This window comes from Leiobunum rupestre, chromosome 3 (assembly GCF_980474605.1).
Source record: "Leiobunum rupestre chromosome 3, qqLeiRupe1.1.hap1, whole genome shotgun sequence".
In the NCBI taxonomy this organism is placed as follows: domain Eukaryota; kingdom Metazoa; phylum Arthropoda; class Arachnida; order Opiliones; family Sclerosomatidae; genus Leiobunum; species Leiobunum rupestre.
The window spans coordinates 44,773,852-44,801,487 of NC_143386.1; the positions used below are offsets into that span (position 1 = coordinate 44,773,852).

The 27,636-nt window shown below is 35.9% G+C and overlaps 1 protein-coding gene and 1 long non-coding RNA gene across 3 annotated transcripts in view; one reads left to right on the forward strand and one right to left on the reverse strand.

Moving 5' to 3' along the window:
- LOC149951917 (uncharacterized) overlaps positions 1–27,636 on the reverse strand; it is a 198,638-nt gene that overhangs the window by 36,355 nt on the left and 134,647 nt on the right. The window lies entirely within an intron of this gene.
- LOC149951918 (uncharacterized) lies at positions 12,021–12,595 on the forward strand. Of its 2 annotated transcripts, none has more exons than XR_016479879.1 (3): positions 12,021–12,053; positions 12,117–12,315; positions 12,364–12,595. It is a non-coding gene; the product is annotated as an uncharacterized LOC149951918 (long non-coding RNA). The 2 variants fall into 2 exon arrangements; XR_016479880.1 differs by having other exon boundaries at positions 12,117–12,307.

The following is a 27,636-nucleotide window of genomic DNA, read 5'->3' on the forward strand; positions in this document are numbered from 1 at the left end:
AGATTAGAAAACCTTACCGTAATCGCGAGTCCGGTTTCATCTAAAAAATTCATATATAATCTCTTCCCGATTTCAACTTCAACAGAGTTTCTATGAAAATTTCCATATAAAAATAAATCTATCATAACAAATAAGTTCGTCATTAATTGCACTACAATCAGCTACTTTGATAATTTTAATAATGTTTCTTCACTTAAGCCTAAATTAAATTTATTGCTATTCGTTGCTGCAACATCGAAACTTAACACAAAGTCAGGGTTATTTTATTTTAGGAGGTTGAGTTACCCGTTTACTTTCTAAATAAATAAAATAAAGTAATCCTACTAATAATTAAAAATATTTACTATTACTATTTTTATGTTAAAAAGTGCATTAATTTAATGAAAATTAATATCATAATTAATAGATCTCACCAGGGTACGTCATTTACTGACAGAACGGACCACGGTAAATAGAGGGGCGCTATTGTATTAGGAGAGAAGTTTGAACGAACGTTTACATATCAACATAAAAGAGGGAAAAAATTAATTTTATTTTTACACGGGCGTTTCTATTACGAGATAGAATCGTGGACCAGCCTTCTAAAATAAAATAGCCGTGGCGAAATAGCAGACTTGGCAGTGATGGCAGACGAATTCCCATTTCAGATTGGGTTCATGTTTAGGGCTGCGTCAGGTTATTATATTTAAGGCTGCGTCAGGTTAATGTATTTAAGGCTGCGTCAGGTTAATATATTTAAGGCTGCGTCAGGTCAGTATATTTAAGGCTGCGTCAGGTTAATATATTTAAGGCTGCGACAGAATTAATAAATTTAAGGCTGCGTCAGGTTAGTATATTTAAGGCTGCGTCAGGTTAATTTATTTAAGGCTGCGTCAGGTCAGTATATCTAAGGCTGCGTCAGGTTAATATATTTAAGGCTGCGTCAGGTCAGTATATTTAACGCTGCGTCAGGTTAATATATTTAAGGCTGCGACAGATTTAATAAATTTAAGGCTGCGTCAGGTTAGTATATTTAAGGCTGCGCCAGGTTAATTTATTTAAGGCTGCATCAGGTCTGTATATTTAAGGCTGCGTCAGGTTAATATATTTAAGGCTGCGTCAGGTCAGTATATTTAAGGCTGCGTCCGGTCAGTATATTTAAGGCTGCGTCAGGTTAGTATATTTAAGGTAGGCTGCGTCAGTTTATTATATTTAAGGTAGGCTGCGTCAGGTTAATATATTTAAGGCTGCGCCAGGTTAATATATTTAAGGCTGCACCAGGTTAATATATTTAAGGCTGCGCCAGGTTAATATATTTAAGGTAGGCTTCGTCAGGTTATGATATTTAAGGTAGGCTGCCTCAGGTTAATATATTTAAGGTAGGCTTCGTCAGGTTATGATATTTAAGGTAGGCTGCCTCAGGTTAATATATTTAAGGTAGGCTTCGTCAGGTTATGATATTTAAGGCTGCGTCAGGGTAATATATTTAAGGCTGCGTCAGGGTAATATATTTAAGGCTGCGTCAGGGTAATATATTTAAGGCTGTATCAGTGCCTATTCTACGCCAGAGCATGACATTTTTAACGCAACGAATTTCTATGAAAAATGCAAACAATTGTGCATAATTAAATTAAAACCTTACTATAAAAAGTAACAATTGGTGTTTGATGAAAAATAATTCAGGGGTGACTGCTCCCAGATGCTATACCTAGCTGCCCATTATATCGAAGCTACCAAACAGCGACCCAGCCCAAAATTAAGTCTTAATAATATTAGTTCCCCTCATTAATTATCGAAGAAGACAGGTCCGTGCCCTGCGTAATTGTTCTCGTCATTTTCGACAAGAAAATATAGCGACTAAAATTAAAAAAAAAGCTAAGGAAGACAGGGTCTCCTGTCAACACTTCCCTTATTAAAACTAGACGAAGATGCTAACATCCCCTTCGGTGTCAAGTTATCATCGAGGGGCGCAAGCCTGTCTTGGTAATGACGAAGAGTCAAGGGTGGGTGCGGGGGTAATATCTCTCGTTGCGATTTTTGTGACGTCTAAATCATGGCGGCTGCACTGCCAAGCTTCAATTTTTAACGCGTTCAGCGCCCCCTGTCTGGGCAAACAGACGGAGTCGAGAGTTACCCTCCCCCGTCTGTAGGATAAAAAAAGCCGTAATGAGAGAGTCGTTAATAGCTTTTTTCCCTGACGCTAGATGTCAGTCGCGACGTTAATGATAATTAAAAAGCCTGCATGCATTAATCAGAACTGCTTCATCAAAATCTCATTAGGCCAAAGCCCGATGCCGCGCGCAAAAAAGAACTCAAAATCGTGTTAGGAAGAACACTAAAAAATAAGGGTCTTCACCGTATAAGTTTTTGAATGCCACGAATTGAAGTTTCCGCGTATTTGAAAGATTGGAATTTTTACGAAATATATCAGAATCTGATAAAGTTATGGGAAATATTCAGATATGGAATCAAAGTTCGCAAGTTATGAATATAAATTTGTAAATTTTTGGTAATATCAAAAATACATTCGGGTATTTAAGAAATTCTTTGTAGTGAAAGTTCTTCTGCTTACACGATTTTTCGAGCGACTCTTCCACGCCATCTATTTTTACGTTTTGTAATTAAAAGGCGAAATTAGACGTGTACGATAGTGGTAATAATATTAATAATAATCAGCTAGGCTAATACCCAAGGCACCACCTTAGGCCTAAGTCATCAAGCGACTTTTGAAGTGGTACCATAGTAGTATTAGCTAAATAGTATTAGCTAAGTCTAAACGTGAAATGCATTTCATTTCGCGAGTCCAGCTACATTCAACAAACGTAGTAGCTTACGTTATCATCAGTTTAAGTAAGTATCAACAATTTTAATCACAATGGGCAGTATTTTCAAAAAATCACGCAATGTACTCTGATTAGAACCTTGCGGCGCCGATCCAACGCCGCCGCCGATATTTTATCTGGGGTCGAGCCGCCGCCGCCGCCGCCGAATCATTTCCTTTTCTACGCGCCGCCGACGCTGCCGACAATAAATTTTGATCCCGCCGCCGAATTGTTTTTGAGATTTCTTATGTAACTTTATTTTGTTTATTTCAAAAACATTTTGCCCCTACGCTATACGCCGCCGCCGACTAAAATCAAATCGGCGCTATTCTCTATGATATTGTTGTAACTTGTGTGTAAGAGTAGTAGAAACGTTTAGCTTCACTGTGCGAGTAATTTAATGCCTTTTAAGATTATCCATACATATTTATACTTTATTTAAAAAATGAATTTACCGGAGTGCGATAATAAAAAAAACATGAAATGCAAAGGTCATATTTATAAAAAAAAAACAAGATAAGAGTTGTATCAGATATCATAGGACACCACTTGCGTTTTACATACTGCAATCTATCGGCTTTAAAAATAACGATTAGGATGGTACTTTTCACAACAAAGGGAAACCTAAGCTGACGTCATAGGTCACCGAGGTCAAACTGAGGTATGACGTCAAAGTACCATCCTCGTCTGCGCATGTGTCAGATATTATTGAAACTCGCTTATTGTTTACCAACATGGCAGCGTACGAAGTCTACTAAGCCTACGAAGCGCTATTACTGCAATGGAAACGTTTCCAACACGCGCAATTAAAACCCCACCGGCAGATGTCGACACGCCTCGGGTCCGATCAGGAAAAGGCAACGATCCCCAATCCCAATTATAAGATTTATACACGTACACTTAAAACCTTTAAAAAAAGCACTCTCCCCAGACACAAACCCGCTTAAGAACCTTCCTATATCTCAGTTTCAGGAAATCCACTCCTCCTCCCTATCTTTGATTACTCTCAGGAACGATTAAAACACTTCCCACTAGTCGAGCGTGGCGCCACAGTCGCTGCCGGAGAAAACCCACGCGCTGTAACGATAAAGCAACCCTTCGGACGGCGTAGATATACAGTAGGCCCTCGAAACGAGAGCCCAGTAATAAAGCAATTCTACAAACTGCGCGAGAGGGTAGGGCGGAGGGTTACACTCTCTTAAACAAAGTCACGGGAAATAGCGCGGGTGTACCGATTCCCGCAGTGACTTCTTCATTTTAACGGAAGTAAACGAGCGCGAAACGGGCCTTGGCTTAGGCCTCGGCTTCCCCCGTACTCCACCACCCGTCGCAGCGCGCGTCGTTAATTGCTCACGTTTTAAAGTATCCCGCGCTAGTGGGGCCATCTTACGACATCCGTCCGCAACCAGCTCGTAGCGCGGAAGGATCCAATATCACGCAGACTTCACCCTGATCATCCGACCTCCACCCGGACTGTCCGTTAAGCCTCGGACAATCTCTAGCGTAAGCGAAGCGACGGCAATTAAAGAGGGAGAAGGTCTTTTCTCTTTCCCCAAATCTTTATCTCAATCGTCATCCCTTCTTTACTCTAGAGCTTCTCTCTCCTCTCATCTTGAGCTTCCGAGCATCCTCCACGCAATCCCCTCCATCTCTCCCCACTCGCTTCCTCTCTCTAACTATCGCCGGTAAATCAAATCTTGATTTCTTTCCTCCTGGAGGATTTTTAAAAATCAAGGATGGGTGGGCTGAGGAACCCTCCAAAAATAAGAGATCCCCCGAAGAAGGAACAGAAGTAAAAAAGTAATTCGGAAAGTAAATTAGGCTTAATTAACTTTGAGATAATAAATTTTTGGGCCTTCTCTTTTCCAGTTTTCCTAGTGTATTATATAAATGGTGGAACACTCGGACTGTTTCAATTTCTTTTCTCGCCGAAGAGGAAAAGATGTTTCCGAGACGGGCTAACGAGGGTGGCTGTGAAATACGATGGAAGAACATTTTGATTCCATTTCTTATCAGACGTAATTTAGGATTAAAATTAATTAAATTTTCTTCCCGCACTCCTCTTTATCAAGTTTTTAATGCGATTCTGTAATTTTTTAAGTTAATATTTTTCCTTTATGTTATAAAGTAGGTGTTTTTTTAATTAAATATAGACTAGATGTTATCATAAGTAACTTAATTAAAGTAAAGTGGCTTTGTTTCTTAAACATAAATATACGGGCAAATTAGTGTATTATTAATACATGAAGTATGAAAAGTAACATAAATTATCATCGAACTGATTTTCACTGTTATTTCGCAATCAAGGTTTATATCAGCACAGCGCTGACTAGTGTCTAAAATTTACCCGAGCCGAAATATACTACTAAAGATGGGTGAGAGAATCCATGTCTAAAAATTAACTTTAGAACTAAAACAATACGAAGCGTCATACTTATTGTTATTATGTTACTTATGGTAGATGCTTATTATTGGTTTACCTTATTTTCACATTTTAATAGGTCTTCCTTAGAAAGGTAATATTTAAATTCATATGAAAACGCGTTATTTGTGAATGTAAAAACAATGGCTTAGGCCAGGCGAATAGTTATCAACTAATAGTGAAATCGCAACGTTTTCGTTATTTTTATTTAGTGTTGTAAGTCGGAAAATTTTCCGCGGAAAATTACCGAGGCCTTTTTTCCGGAAAATTTTCCGTATTTTTCCGAAAAGTATTAAAAACGTTTTCATTCCATGATTTGTCTAATATATTGTTTGCAAATTTAAATAAAGCGGCTTTTTCACCTCATTTTTTCTAATCTAAAAGTAAAACTAAACCTATAGACTAGTTTAAACTGGTTGAAATGTAACACTATTAATGTTTTGTAGGATGTTTACTGATATTAGTCATTTTAAATCGATAAAAAGTTTAAAACATTAAAAACCCTTGAAAAGTAATTTATGTTTAAATTTTTTATTTTTCCGATTTGCGGAAAATGTTCTGGAAATTTTTCCGCATTTTATTTTTCCGGAAAATTAACAAACCTATTTTTATTCATTTAAGGGGGTAGACTACAGTGGCCATTGTCTACTTTCGCGCTATTTCAAGCTGAACTCTTTTAATTTTGTATTTTAACGGCGTTTTTGACTCAGCGGGTAGCAATCGCGATACAACGGGGCAATGCCGCGTCGGTGTTGAACACTTTTCCGGCCGGCACCTCCCTCGCGGAATATCTTTATTGCCTGTAAAGCCATTTTTTTGTCCTTCTATGTATATTATATAAATTAAGAATGTTATTATATAAAATTTATTCATTTAAAGTTATTAAGTTATTACGTTTTAATTCGGACCCCCGGAGCTCAACAAGTTGGGCAAGCGCCCAAACTACCCTCTAGTTAGGACTTTATATCTCGTTAACTATTAATATTACAATTATCATAATTATTTTAAGCACTAGAGGAAGGTTCAGCCTAATAAGAAAAATATACTTCATTTATGTAATTGTTAAAACAGAAACGTTCAGCTTAAACGAAAAAGAGGCTTTTACTGTATTCTTCCCAATATACTTATTTGTGAAATTATCTTTTGACGTAATCAAGTAAAAAAAAAATATTTTATTGAAAATTCCATTTACACCGATAGGGGTCGTAAAGAATTTAGCATAATTTTTCCACGTCAAAAAACGTAAAAGGGTTTTGGCGGTGGTAGGGGAAAGGTGGGCCTCTCGAAGTCAACCATTAAATCACTATTTACCAGAGCAAGGCTTAACACTTCAAACAGTCGTTTTAGATCTAACGGACTTGTCTCACCCTTTCCCCGTCTGGCGCGGATGATCAGGCCTACGGAAAACACATACTCACAGGGATAATTTTTATATTCGGGTACATCATACCGACACAGAGGGCGCTGTAACCGTAGGGGGGCGCCACGCGAGAGGAAGGGGTTCACCCGATTTATAAATAGAAGGATTGGGAGAGCTTTGTCAATGATGTCGGGAGTAAAAATGGTTAGGGTAGAGATTGCGGTGTACATTGGCGCCCCTGGCGGGAGGTGCGGGCGAACGCCGTTAGGGAAAAAAGGGTTACAACCGTGAAATCATCGCGGAGAAGAGGCGCTCAAAGGGTTACCCCCTTATAAGTAGATATAGTCCCCCGACCCAAAAACCCTATAACATGACGGATAAACCTCGCCAACCGCCTATCCGTAACCCAACCCGAAAAGTGTTCGCTGGAAAGCGCGGTGCATACGTTAATAAGTCGCCAAGAACGCGTTTCGAGGCGCAAACTATTTAATAGCGTCAATCCTTCCGGCGTAGATTCACAAAAGGGGTTGAATAGGCTTTCCCGCACGCGATTTGACAAGCAGGTGGCGACGCTACCCCCATCTAGCCGCGCGATCTGCAGAGTGAACAACGATTTCCAAAAAGGTTCTCTACGCTTCTCTCTTTCAGAGGAATTCTGATGTATTCGGCTATCTGGTTATTTTTTTTTATACTACGTACGCAACTGGTGGGCCTCCCTTACCCCGTGTATGATTTATTTGACTATAAATGTTTTAGGGTTCTTTCGCGAGCTTCCTCCCGACTCGATCGGGTTTTGAAGACTACAAATTGAGAAAGAGGATGCAAGGGGTTGAAGCCAACGCGGATATTAGGATGGGATTGCCTTAGGGTTGCTTGATTTCTATCAGAAGTATGTTATATATCTCTTAACAATCCATCTTTACCTATGCCCGAACCAAAAAATAATCCAAACTTTAATTATATGCTTCGTGTTGATTTGTATTTTGATTTAATCATTTCAAACTTCATTTAATCATTTCAAACTTGATCTTATCATTTTAGAACTTGATTTAATCATTTCAAAACTTGATTTAATCATTTCACAACTTGATTTAATCATTTCACAACTTGATTTAATCATTTCACAACTTGATTTAATCATTTCACAACTTCATTTAATCATTTCAGTTTGATTTCATCATTTCACAACTTTATTTAATCATTTCACAACTTTATTCAATCATTTCACAACTTGATTTAATCATTTCATTTTGATTTAATCATTTCCAGTTTGATTTAATCATTTCACAACTTGATTTAATCATTTCAATTTGATTTAATCATTTCAGAACATGAGTTAATCATTTTGGAACTTGATTTCATCATTTCAGAACTTGATTTAATCATTTCACAACTTGATTTAATTATTTCCAATTTGATTTAATCATTTCAAATTTGATTTAATCATTCAAATCTCAATTACATCCAATGGTTCATGATTTCATCAATTTAATTATGATTTAATCATTTTAGTCATTATGTAATCGTTTTAGTTATTATGTAATAATTTTAGTCATCATGTAATAATTTTAGTCATTATGTAATCATTTAAGTTATGTAATCATTTTAGTTATTATGTAATCAATAGTCATTATGCATTCATTTTAATAATTTAATTTAATCGTTCTAATATTGATTTCATCATTCAAATACTGATTTAAATCTCAATATAATCCAATCAATCATGATTTAAATCTTAATTTAATCCAATGAATCATGATTTAATCCATTTAATCATCAATCATGATTTACCCCATTTTATCATTATTTAACCAAATTTAATCTGAGAGTGTTCTAATAATCATGACCTGCCTTTCAGATAATATATAATTTTATTCAATTATAACGCTCATCGAAGCCTTTAAATATCAGCAAAAGTATATAAAATATCTTTAAGAGATAAGTATTACTGCTAAGGTTATTTGCTTGAAACATGTGCATATCGTCTGTAAATGTTGAATAATAATGTGGTGAGAAAATTCGAGTTCATTGAAGGTAAATGTGTCAAATATTTGTCTTTCGAATTTTTCAATACCTAGATTTTCCCAGGTATTAAAATAAGTCTTTATAATCATTAAGACATAACAATGCAGGCCTCGACAGTGCTTATTTGTGAGCATCTCGAAGGAAAAAGGAATCAAAGAGAGGCGTGGAAATCCGGTTGTATCTATTAAGTCCAATAAACCATCACAAGGAACAGATCTTTGAGATATAATAAGAAAAATACAATCCGTGATATTTTTTGCGCTTCAGCCTATTAAAGGAATAAAACCGGCCTAGAATAAGGTCGGAACCTTTCGAATTCTTAGCCTTTCGGTTATTAACGCCTTAGCTAACCTGGCACCAAAATCCCATAGAAAACCGGTTTTTTTCACGTGAAAACGGTGTCAGCTAAGGTTTAGAGTCGCGAGGAGATAACAAAGTCGTAGTTTAGTTCGTTACGGACTGCACCCCATTATGGCTCTTTTACTACAGTGTCAGGTTATCAATGACGCCGGGAAATTGGCGACAACATATTAGAAGAGATATAGCGAAAAAGAAAAATAGAAATCTTCAAATATAAGAAAGGAATGTGCCTTCGTCGCGAGTCCAGCAATACTCGAAATAAGGTGTAAGAAGGAAAATCCTCAATCGGCCTCGCCGCCGCCAAAAACTGAGCTAATAATAAACCCATATTTTCCCAGCTCTCGCTAGGATACAGTAATACTCGCGCCGAAGGATTTTGTCACTAAGCCTAACGTGGACCAACACCTATTATTTCGAGGAAAATAACTAGCGCCCCCTCGCGATATCGATTGGCAACTGAGCGGGAGCTAGTGACAGAATATTTCGCGCAAAAATTCCTCTGCTTCTACAGCGCCAGATGAGCGGGTGAGGCTGATACGACGAAGACGAAATAGAAAAATATTTCTTATTATCTAAGACTTCCCCCTCGAGGATTTTAAGATTTTCTCGCGTTGTTTGTAGTTGCAATTTATTTTTTATTAGTATTTTTTTTTCTATTTTCTCCCATCCCCCATTATTCTCGGGATCGTTAAACTCGAAAGTAACTAAAGGTTAAGCTTAGAATACAGCGTTTTTGCCTTTTAAAATTTACATTGAAGGTCAACTAATAATAATTAGTGAAGTCTAAAATGTATTTCTGGTCGCGAGTCCCGCTGCACCCCATAAGATATTTTAATCAATGAGGATTTTTCCATTATTTTGTAACTCATCTAGGGATTGCTAAACTGGAAGGTTAAGCTGGGAATATAGCGGGTTTTTTTTTTCGTTTTAAATTTAGATTGAAGGTCCGCTAATAAGAATTAGTCAAGTATAAACGAAAAAATTAATTTATCGTCGTGAGCCCAGCTGCACCCTATAAGTATTGAAATTTCTCATCATTTTAATCAATAAGATTTTTTTTGCTATACTGGAAGGTAACAATAAGCTTATTATATAGCGTTTGTTTCCTTATTAAATTTAGATTGAAGGTCAACTAATAAGAATAAGTCAAGTCTAAGCAAAAAATATGTTTATCTTCGCCAGTTCAGTTGTACCCAATAAGTAATACCGAACGTTCTCATCATTTTAACCAATAAGTAGTTTTACTATTATTTCTACCTTTTTTAGGGGTTGCTTCTCTTTTATCGGGCTTCAAAGGTAACTAGAGATTAAGTTTAGACTCTAGAGTTTTTAACTTTTTTATTTAGATTGAAGGTTAAGGAATACGAATATTAGTCAAGTCTAAACGTGAAATATTTATCATCATTTCAAATTGTAAGCTTAAAATAATGCGTTTTTACCCTATTTAAATTTAGATTGAAGTCAAGTAATAAGAGTATTAATAAAGTCTAAACGGCAAATGCAATTACCTTCGCGAGTCCAATTACACCCAATATGTAGTAATCAATGCATTTTTTTGCACTTTTCGGGATCGCTAAACTGGAAGGTAACTAGAAATTAAGTTAAAGGGGAATTGTCACCAAAACCAAAATTTACGAGGTTTTTTTACAGAATGATAGAAAATAAATTAATGATTATAGCCCCATTTTCATGCTCGCTGGTAGCGGGTAAAAATAAAAAAAATCCGCTTCACTTTTTCACTTTCCACGTCGATCTGTTTCAAACAGATATTTTAGCTTTATTTTCACGCTTGCGAGTGGCGGATGCGAATTTTGACGATTTTTTTCCGGTACCAGCAAGCATGAAAATGGGCCTTTAGTCCCTGAAATGTTATAGTTATTGGCCAAGTATTTAAAAAGTGACGCTACTTTTTCCGCTACCGACATCAAACGGCTCCAAAAATTTCAACCAAGCGGTTCTGAGATTCTCGAGTCGGGGGGATAAAACTCGAAATTTGGTTGCTAATAATAAATCAAATACTGAAAATAATATTACAATGAAATTTTTTTGGATAACCATTTTCGGACGTCCTCTATCCATTTAAATGGTTTTTAACCAATTTTAGGGTGGTGACAATTCCCCTTAAAGAATATGGAATTTTTGCTTTTTTAAATTTAGATTGAAAGTCTAGTAATAAGAATATTACTAAAGTCTACACGTGAAATATTTTCCGTTCGCGAGTCCAGCTTCTCCCTATAAGCAGAGAGTGTAAAGATTATGAGAGGCGTCTCTTCCTATTCCCGTAACGTTAAAAATTCTTACAAGATTTTGAGAGCGCGCGCCCATAGGAGAGGTTACGATACTATCCGACACACGATGTCGCTACTGGAATTTTTTTTAAATTTTGTAAACATCCGGAAAGTATTTTTCATCAGTCATGACTGTTAAACATAATTATGCTAATTTTAATTTAAAATTAATAAAATTCAATTCCATGAAAAATAAAGAAACGTAAGTACAAGAAAGCGGACTATTTATAATATTTTGATACTAAAAGAATTAATTTGTTTGATTAACCAAGGAAATTCATTGGAAATTTTATGAAATGGCCGAGGCTTAACGAGAACAGAGCGGTATAAATTAAAATAATACGAGGAAACATTGAAGTTGGTAAAATGAGATTAATGTTGTATTTTTAACAGTTTCGTATCTATCTTTTCTGGGTTTTCATGTATTCATGGTTGATATCTTGTTTTTTAAGGGAACTATGTATGCAGAATTCTATGAAAAAAGATATCATGTTTTGGTATGCAGTTGCACATGGAGAATCTTCATTAGCTTTAAAATATTTCTTGTCAATTCTTTGAATGATGAATCTCTCCAAACGTCCTTTAATATTTGTCATGTGCGATAAAAGCTTAAAACTGGTGTCAAATACTTCATTTGTCTCCATTACAAATTTGAAGAAACTATCAGTTGGTACGATGAGGCTGCCGAAAGAAGAATTCTTTGCTGTTTTGAAAGCTTTAAAGTAAAAGAGCAGATTTGTTGGGTCAACAATTGGGTTGTCTTTTTTGAGTTGACTTATGCAAGAAGAGCATTGAAGGTTTGAGTAGCAGCGGTGAATTAGATATCCTGAAATGTAACTAAGAACATTTTGTTTTAGCAGGTTTGGACTTTCAATAGAATTACAAAATTCTAAGTCTTCATCGGAACATTGCCCCTGGCTTTGCGAGACTACAAGATTTTCAAAATTGGAGAAATCTTCATCCGGTTCTGGAGCTGCAGTTTTAAAAGTGTCAATGTTTAAAATCATCAATGCAATTAGAATCCGGTGGTTTCAAGAGATTATTCACAGAGGTAGCCCGGTATGCAGCTCGAAATTGTTGTGGATTCGGATGCCTTTTGTCTTATAGATCCAAGAAAATTATCTACAAAAGCTTGGCTAATCCTGTCCGTTAATAAAAACTTAAAACCAAAATTATCCTTTAGATCTTCCCAGAGGAGTAGCAAGGCTTGAATTGAAATTACCATTTTCTGAAATTTCCAATGGTGTAGAGTCTTTAAAACTGAAAATTGTTGGCACAGCGGATGGTGTGAGCCTATTTTTAGTTCTAATATTCATGAAACTGGCATCAATGAAATGATTCGCGCAAATTCTATGGTTAACATGTAAATATTCCGTAGATTTATTTGTAAGCCCATCATTATTTACATTTTTCAGCCACAAAATAGAACTAAAATTTATATTAAGTTAATATGCCAATAAGCCTATCTAATGAAAATGCGAATTTACCAGTCTTTTTCCTTTGGAAACTTAAAAAAATATAAACAAGGATTTCTTGTTTTCGATATTTTACAATTTTAAAACGGAACAATATACCCCAGACATACTAAATTATTTAAAAACCTTGTAAAACTAGCATTAACAATCTGGAAAGTTTTTGCTTCTCTTTTAAACCTAACATCAAAACGCACGCGCTGTGAGAACGGCGCCACTGGTGGCGCCATCGCTCTTACGGTAGTAGTGGACATTATTGGGAAAAAAAAGTTAGTACGCTTTTTTGAAAGAGAGACGCCTCTCATAATCTTTACACTCTCTGCTATAAGGATGTAGGAAGCTTCTCATCATTTTAATCAAGGCATTTTTTAGCCCGTCTCGGGATCTCTAAACTAGAAGGTAACTAGAAATTAAGTTTAGAACGTGGAATGTTTTCCTTTTTTAAATTTAGTTTGAAAGTCAAGTAATAAGAGTATTAGTCCAGTCTACACGTGAAATATATTCCCGTTCGCGAGTCCAGCTTCACCCAATAAGTAGTAGCGAAGGTTCTCATCAGTTTAATCAATAAAAGAAAAGGTTCGATATGACCTCGATAGAGTCGATGGTATAAAGAGTGTTGAGGGAGCGATGCATCTTGGGAAGTGCGGGAAACCGCCCGCTGTCTGGGTCGCTAAGAGGGGCGCCTAATCACCTAGCAGACGACGCCTAATGGTTATGGGTGTCGTCACCAGGGGGCGTCGCGGGCGTAATAATTAAAGGCAGAGAAATAAAATGGCAATCATTAGTCTCCGGGTGTCGATGTCCACGCGAAAAAGGGTGAGTCCGAGGCCGATGAGGAGAAATGGTCAGCGAGGAACCATGGTCAACGGACAGAAAAGGGCGAGAAAGGAGAAGAAAAAAGTGCCCCATGTCCGGCGAAACTCGGCTTTCTCTCTCTTCTCGGGAGGCTGATAAATGGATCCGCTGACAGAGCCAGGAAGTGAGAAGGCTTTGGGGACGATCTGTTGTCTTTACGCCTGCCGCTTTCGCTCCTCTCTCTCTCTCTCTCTACCGGACACCACGGTCACTTTTAACATTGCCGACAGACTCTGGACTTGACCAAGCACAAGGGCAAGGGAGCTTCCCACTCCGACCACAGAAAGGAAATGTTTAGGATAAATATAACGCCACGAAAGTAAACCCAATGTATCCACTAATTACCAATTGAAATATGTAAAATTAAAATGTAGATATTTTAGATTTCAATGTCAAGGTATGACCAATTACAAAAAATTACGAATTTTATACACGATTTGGCCGTAGTTAGTCATTAAAATCTTCAGAAAATATATAAGCTATCGTTATTTGAAATGTTATTTTCCGTGGAAAGTTAGCACTTTCACCTCGCAGCCGGGTTCGATTTCAGCTTGAGGCACTGGGTGAAAACTCGGAACCACTCTTTCTGCGTAGAGTTTGCAAGTTCTCTCCCCCACTGGTTAAAGGGTTTTTCCCCTAGTTCTTCGGTTTCCCCTTTCCATAAAAACTTGTAGAGGTTAACGGTAATAGTTAGTGTAGGGAGTTGTTGGCTCGCGTGGCTTGTAGGGCTTGCCACCACCCTCCTACGCATTGTAACCCGGCCACCTGAATTAAAGGCAATAGAAGTCGCTAGATGGCTTGGGCCTAAGGTGGGTGATTAGCCTAGCTGATTATTATTTTTATGTTATCCATGTTCTTCAAAATAAATGTTACTTCGAGGCTTTTGAATTAAAATATTACTCAAAATCATTTTGTATTTCTGATTTCTGAAAACATTTGATACATCAGACTTCTGATCTCCGTTGTTCTTTTTAATTGATTTGATTTCCAGTTTTTACTAATGATATTTTTAATTGATTTGATTTCCAGTTTTTTATGTTATGCTTTTGAAATTGTACACCAAATTTCTTTGTTGATTTCATATGTCGTTATGAGGTTGTAACGTACCTTTGGACACAAACCTTAAGGTCAGTAAATTTTACCAGCTTCAAGTAAAATTGGGGTTACGTTAAAACGACATACATACGTTCAACGTTAACTACAGTTCAAATCCCCACTCTTACTAACATCTTGCTATAAAGCTAAGACGTTTTCCCTACCGAAAAGCCAACTGCCCATAGCAAACCGTCCGTTTTATCCAACATACGCCAGAAGAGGGTGAGACTAATGGCTAAAGGGGTGACCCGTACGCCTATAAAAACGGTTACGTTCTGAGGGTGGTCACTCACTAAGTACTACTGCCCAAGGATTAGAAGTGGACGGAGTAATGTACGTCCGAGGGCTCTCCTCAACCCATCAGGTTTTGGCTCATTAACGTTAATTACGACGGGACCGCGGTCATTAAACTAAACTCCAGGAAGGGTCAAGCGCCTCTAAGAGCGACGGCGAGGACACCAAATGACCGCCTTGTCTTCCTCTTACGTACAATCCGGACACTCTGTAATGTCGTCGTAAAGCACATAAACATTTGTCTCGGATGGACGAAGGTCAGTTCAGATTGACCAATGCGAGAACCAAATAATATATTACGAAATATATTACAAATATATAAGCAGTCGTCGAATATACATCCTCATTAAAAGCCAAATAGTTGTTCGTAGTAAAAACAGACGGCGCCACCATCGCTTCGTAGTTTTAAATTTTCCAAGCCAACAAATACTAATCAAACCGCGTGAATCCCCGGAGGGAAAGGAACACGCTTCATTAAAATGCGAACACAAAGTCCGCATCCAACTCCCCTTCAAACCCAACCCCGAAAAAAAACCCAAATTAAAAAAGAAATATACACAGCTATCAGTGTTTGTTCCTTCCCTTTTTTTCCAAGCACTCTGTCTCATACAAAATGGATACCCTCAATTCCTTTGTTTTAGTAAAGCCAGTGAGCCACCAAAAAACGCGAACAGGAAGCTAAGTTAAAACCTCGGTTAATTAGCGTAGAAGCTTTCATTAAGGGGTAGAGAAAGAGTATTTACTCATTCTGCAACGCCACCTAACGGAGCGTGTCGGAACGCGCGGTTTCCCCCGCTTAATTAACGAGCAACAAGATCGGGCGGATCCATTAAAACCTAATTAGCGCCGCCGAGTGGTGGTCGCTGGAAAAAGGGGGAGGTTCGTTCGAGAAGAAAAGGCAAGGCGGGAAAGTGCTCCGACCTGTGTTAATCACTCGGTCGGTGGAAAAAAACCAAAGGCTTAATTAGGCTGATTTTTCCACTCCTCTTCGATGGAGGAGCCCTCTAGTGGCGGCGGAATTAAGCGCTTTTTAAACGGAATTTTGATCCTAGGAGGAGCTTCTAAATTACCCTATTAAGTAAAGACGCGAAAATTCTTGATGACGCTCATTAGGACTTTCTAGCGGCGCTTTTAATTGAGTGTCTTAAGTGGTCGGGTTTGCGTCTAACCGACCACTTTTTTTTATCTTCTTCGAGGAGTTAATGAGTGGAAATTAATTATGAATTATGAGCTTAGTCTTTTAATGGGGATGCTGTGTAAACCGTTTAGTGGTTAATTTGTTTTTAAGTGGTTGGAGGGGGAGGCACGTAAGCGATACCGCGTTTTAAATGTAATTAAGGATGAAATGTCGTCGTTGATAGCGGCTAGATGGCGCTTTCAGTGCTTGTTTTAAAGTGGGTCTGGACCAAGAAAGCCTTACCACGACTGACGCATATTTTATCGAAAGAGTAGACCAAAATATTTAAAAAAAATAGGTTCTAAAACAATTCGAATACGATGCAAATCTAAGCAAACTAAAATATTAAATAATTACATATAGATAATTTATCCGATAACAAAAGGTATCCATCAATTGGGCTGAAAAAGAGGCATTAATTGTTCCAAAATCAATAAATTAAATTAAATCAAATCAAATCAAAAAACAATTATTTATACAAAATATTGATTTAATTTTTATTAAAAAAAATTGCCAATTTTGTGACTACCTTTAAGGTTCTAAGAAGTGTTTACTTAATAGTTAAATAACAAATTAATACATTTAATAACAAATATTCCGATAATATTTCACATTTACATGACCAATAAACCATGAATAAACTTTATGGAATGAGGAAGAATTTTTACTTCGACTATACTGAAGATGGCGCTACGCAACGCTAGGGGACTTCCTCTGTTTCTATTTAATAACGGCACTCGGCACGCATGTTTCGCATGTAAATTGGAACCTACCACCACGCGTGCATCGGGCGCCGTTATTAAACAGAAACAGGTAAAGTCCACTAGTGCAGCTGGAGTAAAATGTCTTCACTATCCTTTGTTAATGTTTTGTTAATCATTTAAATGTGAAATATTATTAGAATATTTGTAAATGTCTTAATTATTTACTTAACATAATTCTGATTAAAGGATTCTTTAAGTTTTTTCTCTAATCGTAACAACGTTGGTTTAATAATAATAATAATAATAATAATAATAATAATAATAATCAGCTAGGCTCATACCCAAAGCACCACTTTAGGCCTTTTGAAGCCATTAATTCAGGTGGCCGGGTTACAATGCGTAGGAGGGTGGTGTCAAGCCCTGCATGCCACGCGAGCCATCAGCTCCCTACACTAACTATTACCGTTAACCTCAACTAGTTTTTATGGAAGTGGAAACCGAAGAACTTGCAAACTCAACACAAAAGGAGTTGTTCCGAGTTTTCATCGGAAAGTGCTAACCACTCCGCTGGGTTGGCTCGTCTGCAGTTATGAAGTGGAAACCGTTATATTTCAAACACGCTACGAGAGCACGACGTGACTGCGTTAATTTGGTGCCGTGAATAAACGAAAGGTGGCGCCGTATTTAGAATTCTTTTTCCGTTTGCCGCAGTAAAAGGGGGGTAGGAAAGGGATGACATATACAAGTTCGGGACACCTAGCTACACTTCTTTTAGTAGAGATATCTAGCTCTGCTGAACATCCTTAGTTTTTTAATCCATGACCAAACCATATCAGGCCTGGGTTTAACTAACCTTTTCACGAATCCGACCATTAACTTTATCTATAAAAGCTGGTAAATATAAGATGACGTAAAACGAGTCTATTCTTAAATAGGGCCACTGTAAGAGCCTTTACGGGGTTAATTTCATTTAGGAAAGAGCGAAAAACACAACGGATATAAGTCGAGATAGCGGATCCTTCAAAATAAAAAACCCTCGCCACACCCAAGAATGGGGTCTTTTATAAGATATTAAAAAGGACCCTGCTAAATTACACCCTTAGGTTACATATATTAGCTATAAAAAGGGACGCAAAAAAAAGGATAGGGGGCGCTAACTAACAAGGCGGGCGCCATTCTTTATTATCCTTTAATCCCAATTTGTACATTAAAGAAGCTTCGGGCCTTGGTTCGAGAAAACAAATAAGCCTTTGCTAAGGCAGAGGCTTAACAATGAAGCAAAGCGCTAGCCTACGCCATCACATAATAAGATCGGTCCAGCGCCGCTTGCGGGGGTATTAGCCCCAGGTCTTAGCGCCACCTATATTAAGAGAGCGAGAGAGTCTAGCGCTGCCCTCTATAGGTTGTCATGCGCCAAAGGTCCGGGCTGACTGAGATGGTCATCTTTACCGTATAGCCGAGGCCCGATGAGATTAGGCCAGCCAGTGTTAATAACAAAAGACTTAATATCGAATTCCGGGAGGCGCTTGATTTATCTTTATAGGCGTCTTCTCCGGGTTCCATAATAAAACTAGGCCCGCAGTCCTTGCTCGACGCCTTAATTATTTATCAAACATTAACATCCTAGCAAAATTGTTATCAGTTTCTAAGCTTGCATTATTCCTCTTCTGCTTTTTGGTGGAAGTTAACAAAGTTCGGGGATTACATTATCAATTGACGACAGCGCCATCTGATGACAAAAATAGTACTTTTCCCTGGCGAGTTTTCATCCATTACGTGTCGAGGCTTGAATATAATAATGTGATAACCGGTTTCGATTAAATTCCATAAAAAGAGTTTTAAAGTGTTTTGGAAAACGAATTTTCTTAAACATTTCACATTACATATTTCTGCTAAGTTAAATTTTACGAAAATCTTATTTTCAATCTATGACAAGCGAAAAATAGTTACAATTATGAACGGAAGATGTCTCTAACGTCAATTTCATTAATTTATTTTATTAGAACTCTAAATTTTGCAAGTACAATTAAAAATAACATCTTATTAATTGCGAAAAAATAGACCAGCGAAAATAATTTTAATCAATGATTAATTAATTTTATTAAATCTAGGTAAATTCAAAAGCTACGCCATTTTTAATCTTAGGTCACAACACGTTAAATAGTGTTAAGCGTGCATCGTTTCAATTTATGTATACTATCGCTACACTTACTAAAAATAAAAATGTTCTAAGTGCAATTAAATTAATAAATTCCATCTTGTAAATACCGTAAACTTAAATAATTTAAAGCGATGACAACCATAATACAATCGAAATTATAACAAAGTTTAATTATTTTTGGTTAAATCCAGTCGGAAAAAACAAATTAACTAACCCCCTCATTCCAAAAACAAACCAAGTACAATTGGAAGACCCTGTACAACCCATTCCATTCCCAGCGCCCATACAATTAAATTTCGCAAACGAAACTTAAGAAGGAAAAAAACAAAATCTCGATTCAATTTAAAATCTTCGGAGAGAACATTGGTCTATTCAATTATTTTCCGAAAAGACCGTTTCATTATTTTTTATTACCTCGAAAGCAGCTAACAACGCTCAAAGATAAATCTAACTAAGAGAGAGAAGTACCAACTAGACAAATATTAGTCCGCGAATTAAAGAACGCTGTAAAATATATAAAACATAAAAGTATCGCGAAAGACATTAAAGGTATACTCCAGCGAGAGACTGAACGGAATGCCTTATGAATAGCTAATGCCTATTTGAGAGAAAATCCTAAAAGCTTTTTTAAACCGTCGTCATGGCAACGAATGGAGGACATCGGCGAATTCCCCATCGTTACTTCGCCGTAGCCAAGGTAACAAAGAAGTTTAATGAAGCAGAATTATTTCCCAGGGACGAAGAGAGAATAGCGAGGGGGGGGGGGGGGCGCGAATGAGGGCTTAGTCACCATCCCGATCATTTTAGCCCGCGCCTAATTTATGTAAATGGATCTCTCTCTCTCTGGTACGGAGCACACTAATGGCGCAGTCAGCCTAGCAGGATGGAGGCTGCCTGAGGGGGAGTGCTACTACTCCTCCCCCCGGCTAACGTTTTAGGGCCCGTAATAAGAACGATATCGATAAATAATATCGTCAGAAAATCCATAGTCTCTAATAGAAAAGAAGGGGAGTTCGGGTGCTGTGTATTTTGGGGGGATTTAAGGGTATGTAGATATTGGACGATAAAGTGCACGCTAGTCTGGCTACTTGAGTTTATTTCTACGTTAATTTGGGTGTAAAGATAATATCTTAATTTCTATGTTAATTTGGGTGTGAAGATTATATCTTAATTTCTATGTTAATTTGGGTGTAAAGATAATATCTTAATTTCTTTGTTAGTTTAAAGATAATATCTTAATTTCTATGTTAATTTGGGTGTAAAGATAATATCTTAATTTCTTTGTTAGTTTAAAGATAATATCTTAATTTCTATGTTAATTTAAAGATAATATCTTAATTTCTATGTTAATTTAAAGATAATATCTTAATTTCTATGTTAATTTAAAGATAATATCTTAATTTCTATGTTAATTTAAAGATAATATCTTAATTTCTACGTTAATTTAAAGATAATATCTTAATTTCTACGTTAATTTTGGTGCAAAGATAATATCTTAATTTCTACGTTAATTTTGGTGCAAAGATAATATCTTAATTTCTACGTTAATTTTGGTGCAAAGATAATATCTTAATTTTTACGTTAATTTTGGTGCAAAGATAATATCTTAATTTCTACGTTAATTTGGGTGCAAAGATAATATCGTAATTTCTACGTTAATTTTGGTGCAAAGATAATATCTTAATTTCTACGTTAATTTTGGTGCAAAGATAATATCTTAATTTCTACGTTAATTTTGGTGCAAAGATAATATCTTAATTTTTACGTTAATTTTGGTGCAAAGATAATATCTTAATTTCTACGTTAATTTGGGTGCAAAGATAATATCGTAATTTCTACGTTAATTTTGGTGCAAAGATAATATCTTAATTTCTACGTTAATTTTGGTGCAAAGATAATATCTTAATTTCTACGTTAATTTTGGTGCAAAGATAATATCTTAATTTCTACGTTAATTTTGGTGCAAAGATAATATCTTAATTTCTACGTTAATTTTGGTGCAAAGATAATATCTTAATTTCTACGTTAATTTTGGTGCAAAGATAATATCTTAATTTCTACGTTAATTTGGGTGCAAAGATAATATCGTAATTTCTACGTTAATTTTGGTGCAAAGATAATATCTTAATTTCTACGTTAATTTTGGTGCAAAGATAATATCTTAATTTCTACGTTAATTTTGGTGCAAAGATAATATCTTAATTTTTACGTTAATTTTGGTGCAAAGATAATATCTTAATTTCTACGTTAATTTGGGTGCAAAGATAATATCGTAATTTCTACGTTAATTTTGGTGCAAAGATAATATCTTAATTTCTACGTTAATTTTGGTGCAAAGATAATATCTTAATTTCTACGTTAATTTTGGTGCAAAGATAATATCTTAATTTCTACGTTAATTTTGGTGCAAAGATAATATCTTAATTTCTACGTTAATTTGGGTGCAAAGATAATATCTTAATTCCTATGTTAATTTTAGTGAACATTTTTAATGGGCATGGGCTTAATTTAGGGTTTCACTGTTGGTCACTTAAATGATAATTAAAACGGAATCAGATCATAAGTAAATTTGGGTTTCCATTATCAAATATTTGCCGTTACGAAGTAATTATTATTATTCCCATCGGGCAATCTAAAGCAAATCCCGAAGCGAATCGCTTTCCACATTGGAGCGCTGCTCCGTGATAAAGCAGATAATTTCTGTCTCCCTATAACAAATTCTTAAGAGAAAATGGAGGCGATAATTAATTTTTAATTACATTAGATTCCTCTTCAGTACTCTGATATTACAGAGGCATAAAAAACGATAAAACGGTGTTAACAGAATTTTTTATGAAGCGCTATTTATTGTTTAATCGTTTGGAGAAAAATTGCTCCTGGGTTAAGTTAGTTTAGGGTTAGGTTGGGTTAGATAAGGTTAGGTTGGCTTGCGGTTAGGTAAGGTTAGGTTGGGTTAGGTTAGTTTACAGTTAGGTAAGGTTAGGATGGGTTAGGTTAGTTTACAGTTAGGTAAGGTTAGGGTGAGTTAGGTTAGTTTACAATTAGGTAAGGTTAGGGTGGGTTAGGTTAGTTTATAGTTAGGTAAGGTTAGGGTGGGTTTGGTTAGTTTACAGTTAGGTAAGGTTAGGGTGGGTTAGGTTAGTTTACAGTTAGGTAAGGTTAGGGTGGGTTAGGTTAGGTCAGAGTTAGGTAAGGTTAGGGTGGGCTAGGTTAGTTTAGAGTTAGGTAAGGTAATGGTGGGTTAGAGTAGGTTATCCTCCGATTAGGTAAGGTTAGGATCAGTTTGGTTAGGTTAGGATAATTTTACGGTTAGGTAGGTTATGATGGAATAAATAAGGTTAGCTTAATGTTGTTATGGTTTAGGTTACGTTAGATTACGGTGGGGTTAGATTAGATAGGTTTACGGTCAGGTAATGTTATTAAAGTAATAAACAATCAGAGTGCCCTATATGTGAGCAGTCCAGTGCAATTTATAGTGAAATTCTTCACCAATTATTGCATGGCGGTCGCTATTCAGCAGACATCTTTTACGCTCGGGCTTCCGTTGAAATCCAACGTTAAGATAGTTATATCAAAAGTCAAAATTTCAGCCAGAGATTCCAACAGTCCAGTGCAATTTATAGTGAAATTCTTCACCAATTATTGCATGGCGGTCGCTATTCAGCAGACATCTTTTACGCTCGGGCTTCCGTTGAAATCCAACGTTAAGATAGTTATATCAAAAGTCAAAATTTCAGCCAGAGATTCCAACAGTCCAGTGCAATTTATAGTGAAATTCTTCACCAATTATTGCATGGCGGTCGCTATTCAGCAGACATCTTTTACGCTCGGGCTTCCGTTGAAATCCAACGTTAAGATAGTTATATCAAAAGTCCAAATTTCAGCCAGAGATTCCAACAGTCCAGTGCAATTTATAGTGAAATTCTTTCACTATAAATTGCACTGGACTGCTCACATATAGGGCACTCTGATTGTGTATTAGTTTTACTGATATCGGCAGATTTCCGAGGATAGCCAGAGTTACTACACAGTACTGATGAGCCCCAAAAGGGCGAAACCGGTCTACTGTTGGAATCTCTGGCTGAAGTGATGACTTTTGATATAACTATCTTAACGTTGGATTTCAACGGAAGCCCGAGCGTAAAAGATGTCTGCTGAATAGCGACCGCCATGCAATAATTGGTGAAGAATTTCACTATAAATTGCACTGGACTACTCACATATAGGGCACTCTGATTGTGTATTAGTTTTACTGATATCGGCAGATTTCCGAGGATAGCCAGAGTTCCTACACAGTACTGATGAGCCCCAAAAGGGCGAAACCGGTCTACTGTTGGAATCTCTGGCTGAAATTTTGACTTTTGATAATGTTATTAAAGGTTTGGTTACATTAAGTTACATCAGTTTAGTTTACGGTTAGCTTAGTTTAAGATCGGTTAGATTAAGTTAGCCATTGGTTAGGTACGGTTATGATGGGTTAGGTTAGTTTACGGTTAGGTAAGGTTATCATCCGATAGAGTGCACTATATTAATTTGACGTAGGTACCGCTACCTACTACATTACCACATAAGTTACCACTAATGAAATATCCTACAATAGAAAATAACTAACCCATTCGAATTTATAATTAACGCAACTCGACACCGCGTCGATGGTGCTGCCAAATTTAAGTACTAGCGGCGATGAAAGATTTAAGAAAAATCAATATCTTGTTAAAATAATATTTCTTCGTCTTTTCGGCGCGTATAGTTAGAGTACAAACTTTATCTTCACTCCGTTCCGTGCAAGAGAGCCTATAGCCAAGTTATAGTCAAAATTTGAAGCCCATCCCCTTATATGACAACCCAAGGTGAAATTAAATTTTCGCTCCTAAAGCGCTCAGAGTTAAGATACGAGCGGGAACTAGGGGGGGGGGGGCGAAATATTGAAAAAAAAAAACTTAAAAAAAAACAAGATTGTCAAAACCAGATTGTAATTTTCATTTTGGTCTCGCTGGTATTTTATGGTAATAGTAAGTAGTTAATAGTTATTTAGCAAGTACAGTAAAACGATTAAAATTACAAGAATGTAATGAAGATGACGCTGTCCAACACTAGGGTGCTTTGCCGCTTTGTGGCTCTTGCCAAAGCTGAGAATGGCTCTTGTTAATAGTCCTTTAAATAAAAGATCATTCATAGCCGATTATAGAGTTTTTGCTGCTGCAACTGGACTTATAACTGTTTTGTCTATGGTTTCTCTTTATACTGCCAAAGCTGTGAAATTTCTATTCATAGATCTGGCAGCATTTTTCAACAGGGGGCAAGTCAGTCAGAGAGGGGTTTATTTAAGCACCTATTGGAAAGTGCAACCGAGCGAGCATTGTGTATTGTTATTAAATAGAAGTGAGAAAGTGCCTTAATGTTGTGTAGCGCCATCTGCACTTTAGTCAGAGGAAAAATCTTGCTAATTTAGAAGGAAAGCTACTATGGCTTTTGTCTAAGTTAGTTCTAGTATCAGGATAGTATTTTTTATTAAAAGGGGAGGAGCCGAACGTTTCCGCTTCAAAAAATCCGAAACTTAAATAGGTTTATAATAAAGCGCGCTACTGGCACGAGCTATTTCACGCGAGTCACTATTGTTACACACGGATGTGGGGTGGCGGAGTGGTTAGCACTTGCTCCTAGGAGCAAGAGGAGCCGGGTTCGATCCCATCTTGTCGCATTGGGTGAAAACTCGGAACCACTCCTTCCGCGTTGAGTTTACAAGTTACCTCCCCACTGTTTTAAAGGGGTTTTATCTCGAGCTCTTTGGTATCGCCTTCCATAAAAACTTGTTGAGGTTAAAGGTAATAGTGTAGGGAGCTGTTGGCATGAAGGGCTTGCCACCACCCTCCTACGCATTGTAACCCGGCCATAAGGGTATTGAAAGTCGCTAGAAAACTTAGGTCTAAGGTGTTGCCTGATAATTATTATATTACTACAAACTTCAAATATCTAATTCTACACTTGCTACGTTATACTCGTCTTATAATAAAATTGCCTATTTTTATCGTTGCAAGATAAATAAAACTAATTTATGCCTAAAGATTTCCAACACGACAAACAGTAACGTTCATAACATCAGTAGTTACGTCCCAATGACAACTTCGAAAGGCGGTAAAGGACTAAAAATCCGGAGGCTGAGAGAAGATGAGGAGAAGCGCATTCAAGCTCCCAAAAAATAATTACGCTTTTCACCAAAAGAAGCTCAGGATGAAGAAGGGAAAAAAATTCTAGAAGCATCATCAAGTAAAGGAGGAATTTACATAAAAATTGGTAAAGATTTTTACAGGGGGAAAGCGGTAGCTTTTTAAAAAGGAATTTTTTTTATTCTATCCTCCTAGATAAAGATTGGATGCTGGCAAGCAGGGGAGCAGCACCAAAGGGGGAGGGGAGATTAAAATTTCCGCCAATAATTCCAATTTGCATGGCCCAATCTATAATGGCGAACTTTCTAAAAATTGTAGGAGGCGCTGAGGGTAGTCTACTGCATTAAATAACCCCCTCCCCACGCTCCACTAACTTAACGGTCTTCCGTAATAACCCAAGCAATATGAAGATTTTTTTCCAAGAAAGCGGTGCCCCGTTAGGAGTTTGGTCGAAACTCCGGAACGTACGTATCAACCTCTACCATAGTTGGTATTCGTTAGGATATGGAACGCGAAGGAACGTGGAGCTTAATTTCGTAGGACTCCGATTTTTTATGCCTGGAAATAAAGTTAATTTTAAAGTATTATGGATTTCTTTTTTTTATTTTTAGTTTTTCTTTCCGCGTGCGAGCGGTAACGGTTTATTAACGCCACGTTTTTAAGGCCCTCTGCCGAGCACGTTTTTAATCGTTTTTTACTCTTCAGAGTTCCGAAATATTAATGAGCGTATTTTGAGGCAATTTTTTTTATTTTATTTATGTGGAATTTAATTTAATAAATTTATGAGGTATCGATCCATTTATGCTGGAATAAAAAGTACGCGCGTTTAGATGTAGGATTAAAATTGAAGATAATTTTTTTGCGTTATTATTTGTACGTATATTTAAAAATAATAAATATAATTTGGTATAATATGGTTTCCTTTTGTACATTTAACGTTTCTGAATTTGTGGCGTAACCATCGGTAATTTTAAATAATAAAAGATACATAAATAAAAGTTTTGTTTAATTAAAACATTTCTGTTTAATTAAAACGTATTTTAAGAGTATTTAATTAAAACGTTTTTTAAGAGTATATAATTAAAAGGCTTTTTAAGAGTATATAATTAAAAGGCTTTTAAGAGTATTTAATTAAAACGTTTTTTAAGAGTATTTAATTAAAAATATTTTTAAGAGTATTTAATTAAAACGTTTTTTAAGAGTATTTAATTCAAACGTTTTTAAGAATATTTAATTAAAAAGTTTTTTAAGAGTATTTAATTAAAACGTTTTTTAAAAGTATTTAATTAAAACGTTTTTTAAGAGTATTTAATTAAAACGTTTTTAAGAGTATTTAATTAAAACGTTTTTAAGAGTATTTAATTAAAACGTTTTTTAAGAGTATTTAATTAAAACGTTTTTAAGAATATTTAATTAAAACGTTTTTTAAGAGTATTTAATTAAAACGTTTTTAAGAGTATTTAATTAAAACGTTTTTCAAGAGTATTTAATTAAAACGTTTTTTAAGAGTATTTAATTAAAACGTTTTTAAGAGTATTTAATTAAAAGGTTTTTTAAGAGAATTTAATTAAAAAGTTTTTTTTAAGAGTATTTAATTAAAACGTATTTTAAAAGTATTTAATTAAAACGTTTTTTAAGAGTATTAAATTTGACTTAAATTTTAAGTTATATAGTACCTTTTTATTAGGAAAAATTACTTTGATTTTGGTATTAGATCATATTGAAATTTGTGTATTTGTATATTTAACGTTTCTAAATTTATGGCTTAGTTTTAGGTAGTTTTAACTTTTAAAAACAGGACTAAATCTTTTGTTCAATTAAAAAAAATTGTTTAAATAAAACATTTAAAAAAGAAATTAACATGGAGAAATCGCAGATTTTTAGCGTCCCCCTTTAAAATATTTGATTTTTAGCGTCCCCCTTTAAAATATTTGATTTTTAGCGTCCCCCTTTAAAATATTTGATTTTTAGCGTCCCCCTTTAAAATATTTGATTTTTAGCGTCCCCCTTTAAAATATTTGATTTTTAGCGTCCCCCTTTAAAATATTTGATTTTTAGCGTCCCCCTTTAGAATATTTGATTTTTAGCGTCCCCCTTTAAAATATTTGATTTTTAGCGTCCCCCTTTAAAATATTTGATTTTTAGCGTCCCCCTTTAAAATATTTGATTTTTAGCGTCCCCCTTTAAAATATTTGATTTTTAGCGTCCCCCTTTAAAATATTTGATTTTTAGCGTCCCCCTTTAAAATATTTGATTTTTAGCGTCCCCCTTTAAAATATTTGATTTTTAGCGTCCCCCTTTAAAATATTTGATTTTTAGCGTCCCCCTTTAAAATATTTGATTTTTAGCGTCCCCCTTTAAAATATTTGATTTTTAGCGTCCCCCTTTAAAATATTTGATTTTTAGCGTCCCCCTTTAAAATATTTGATTTTTAGCGTCCCCCTTTAAAATATTT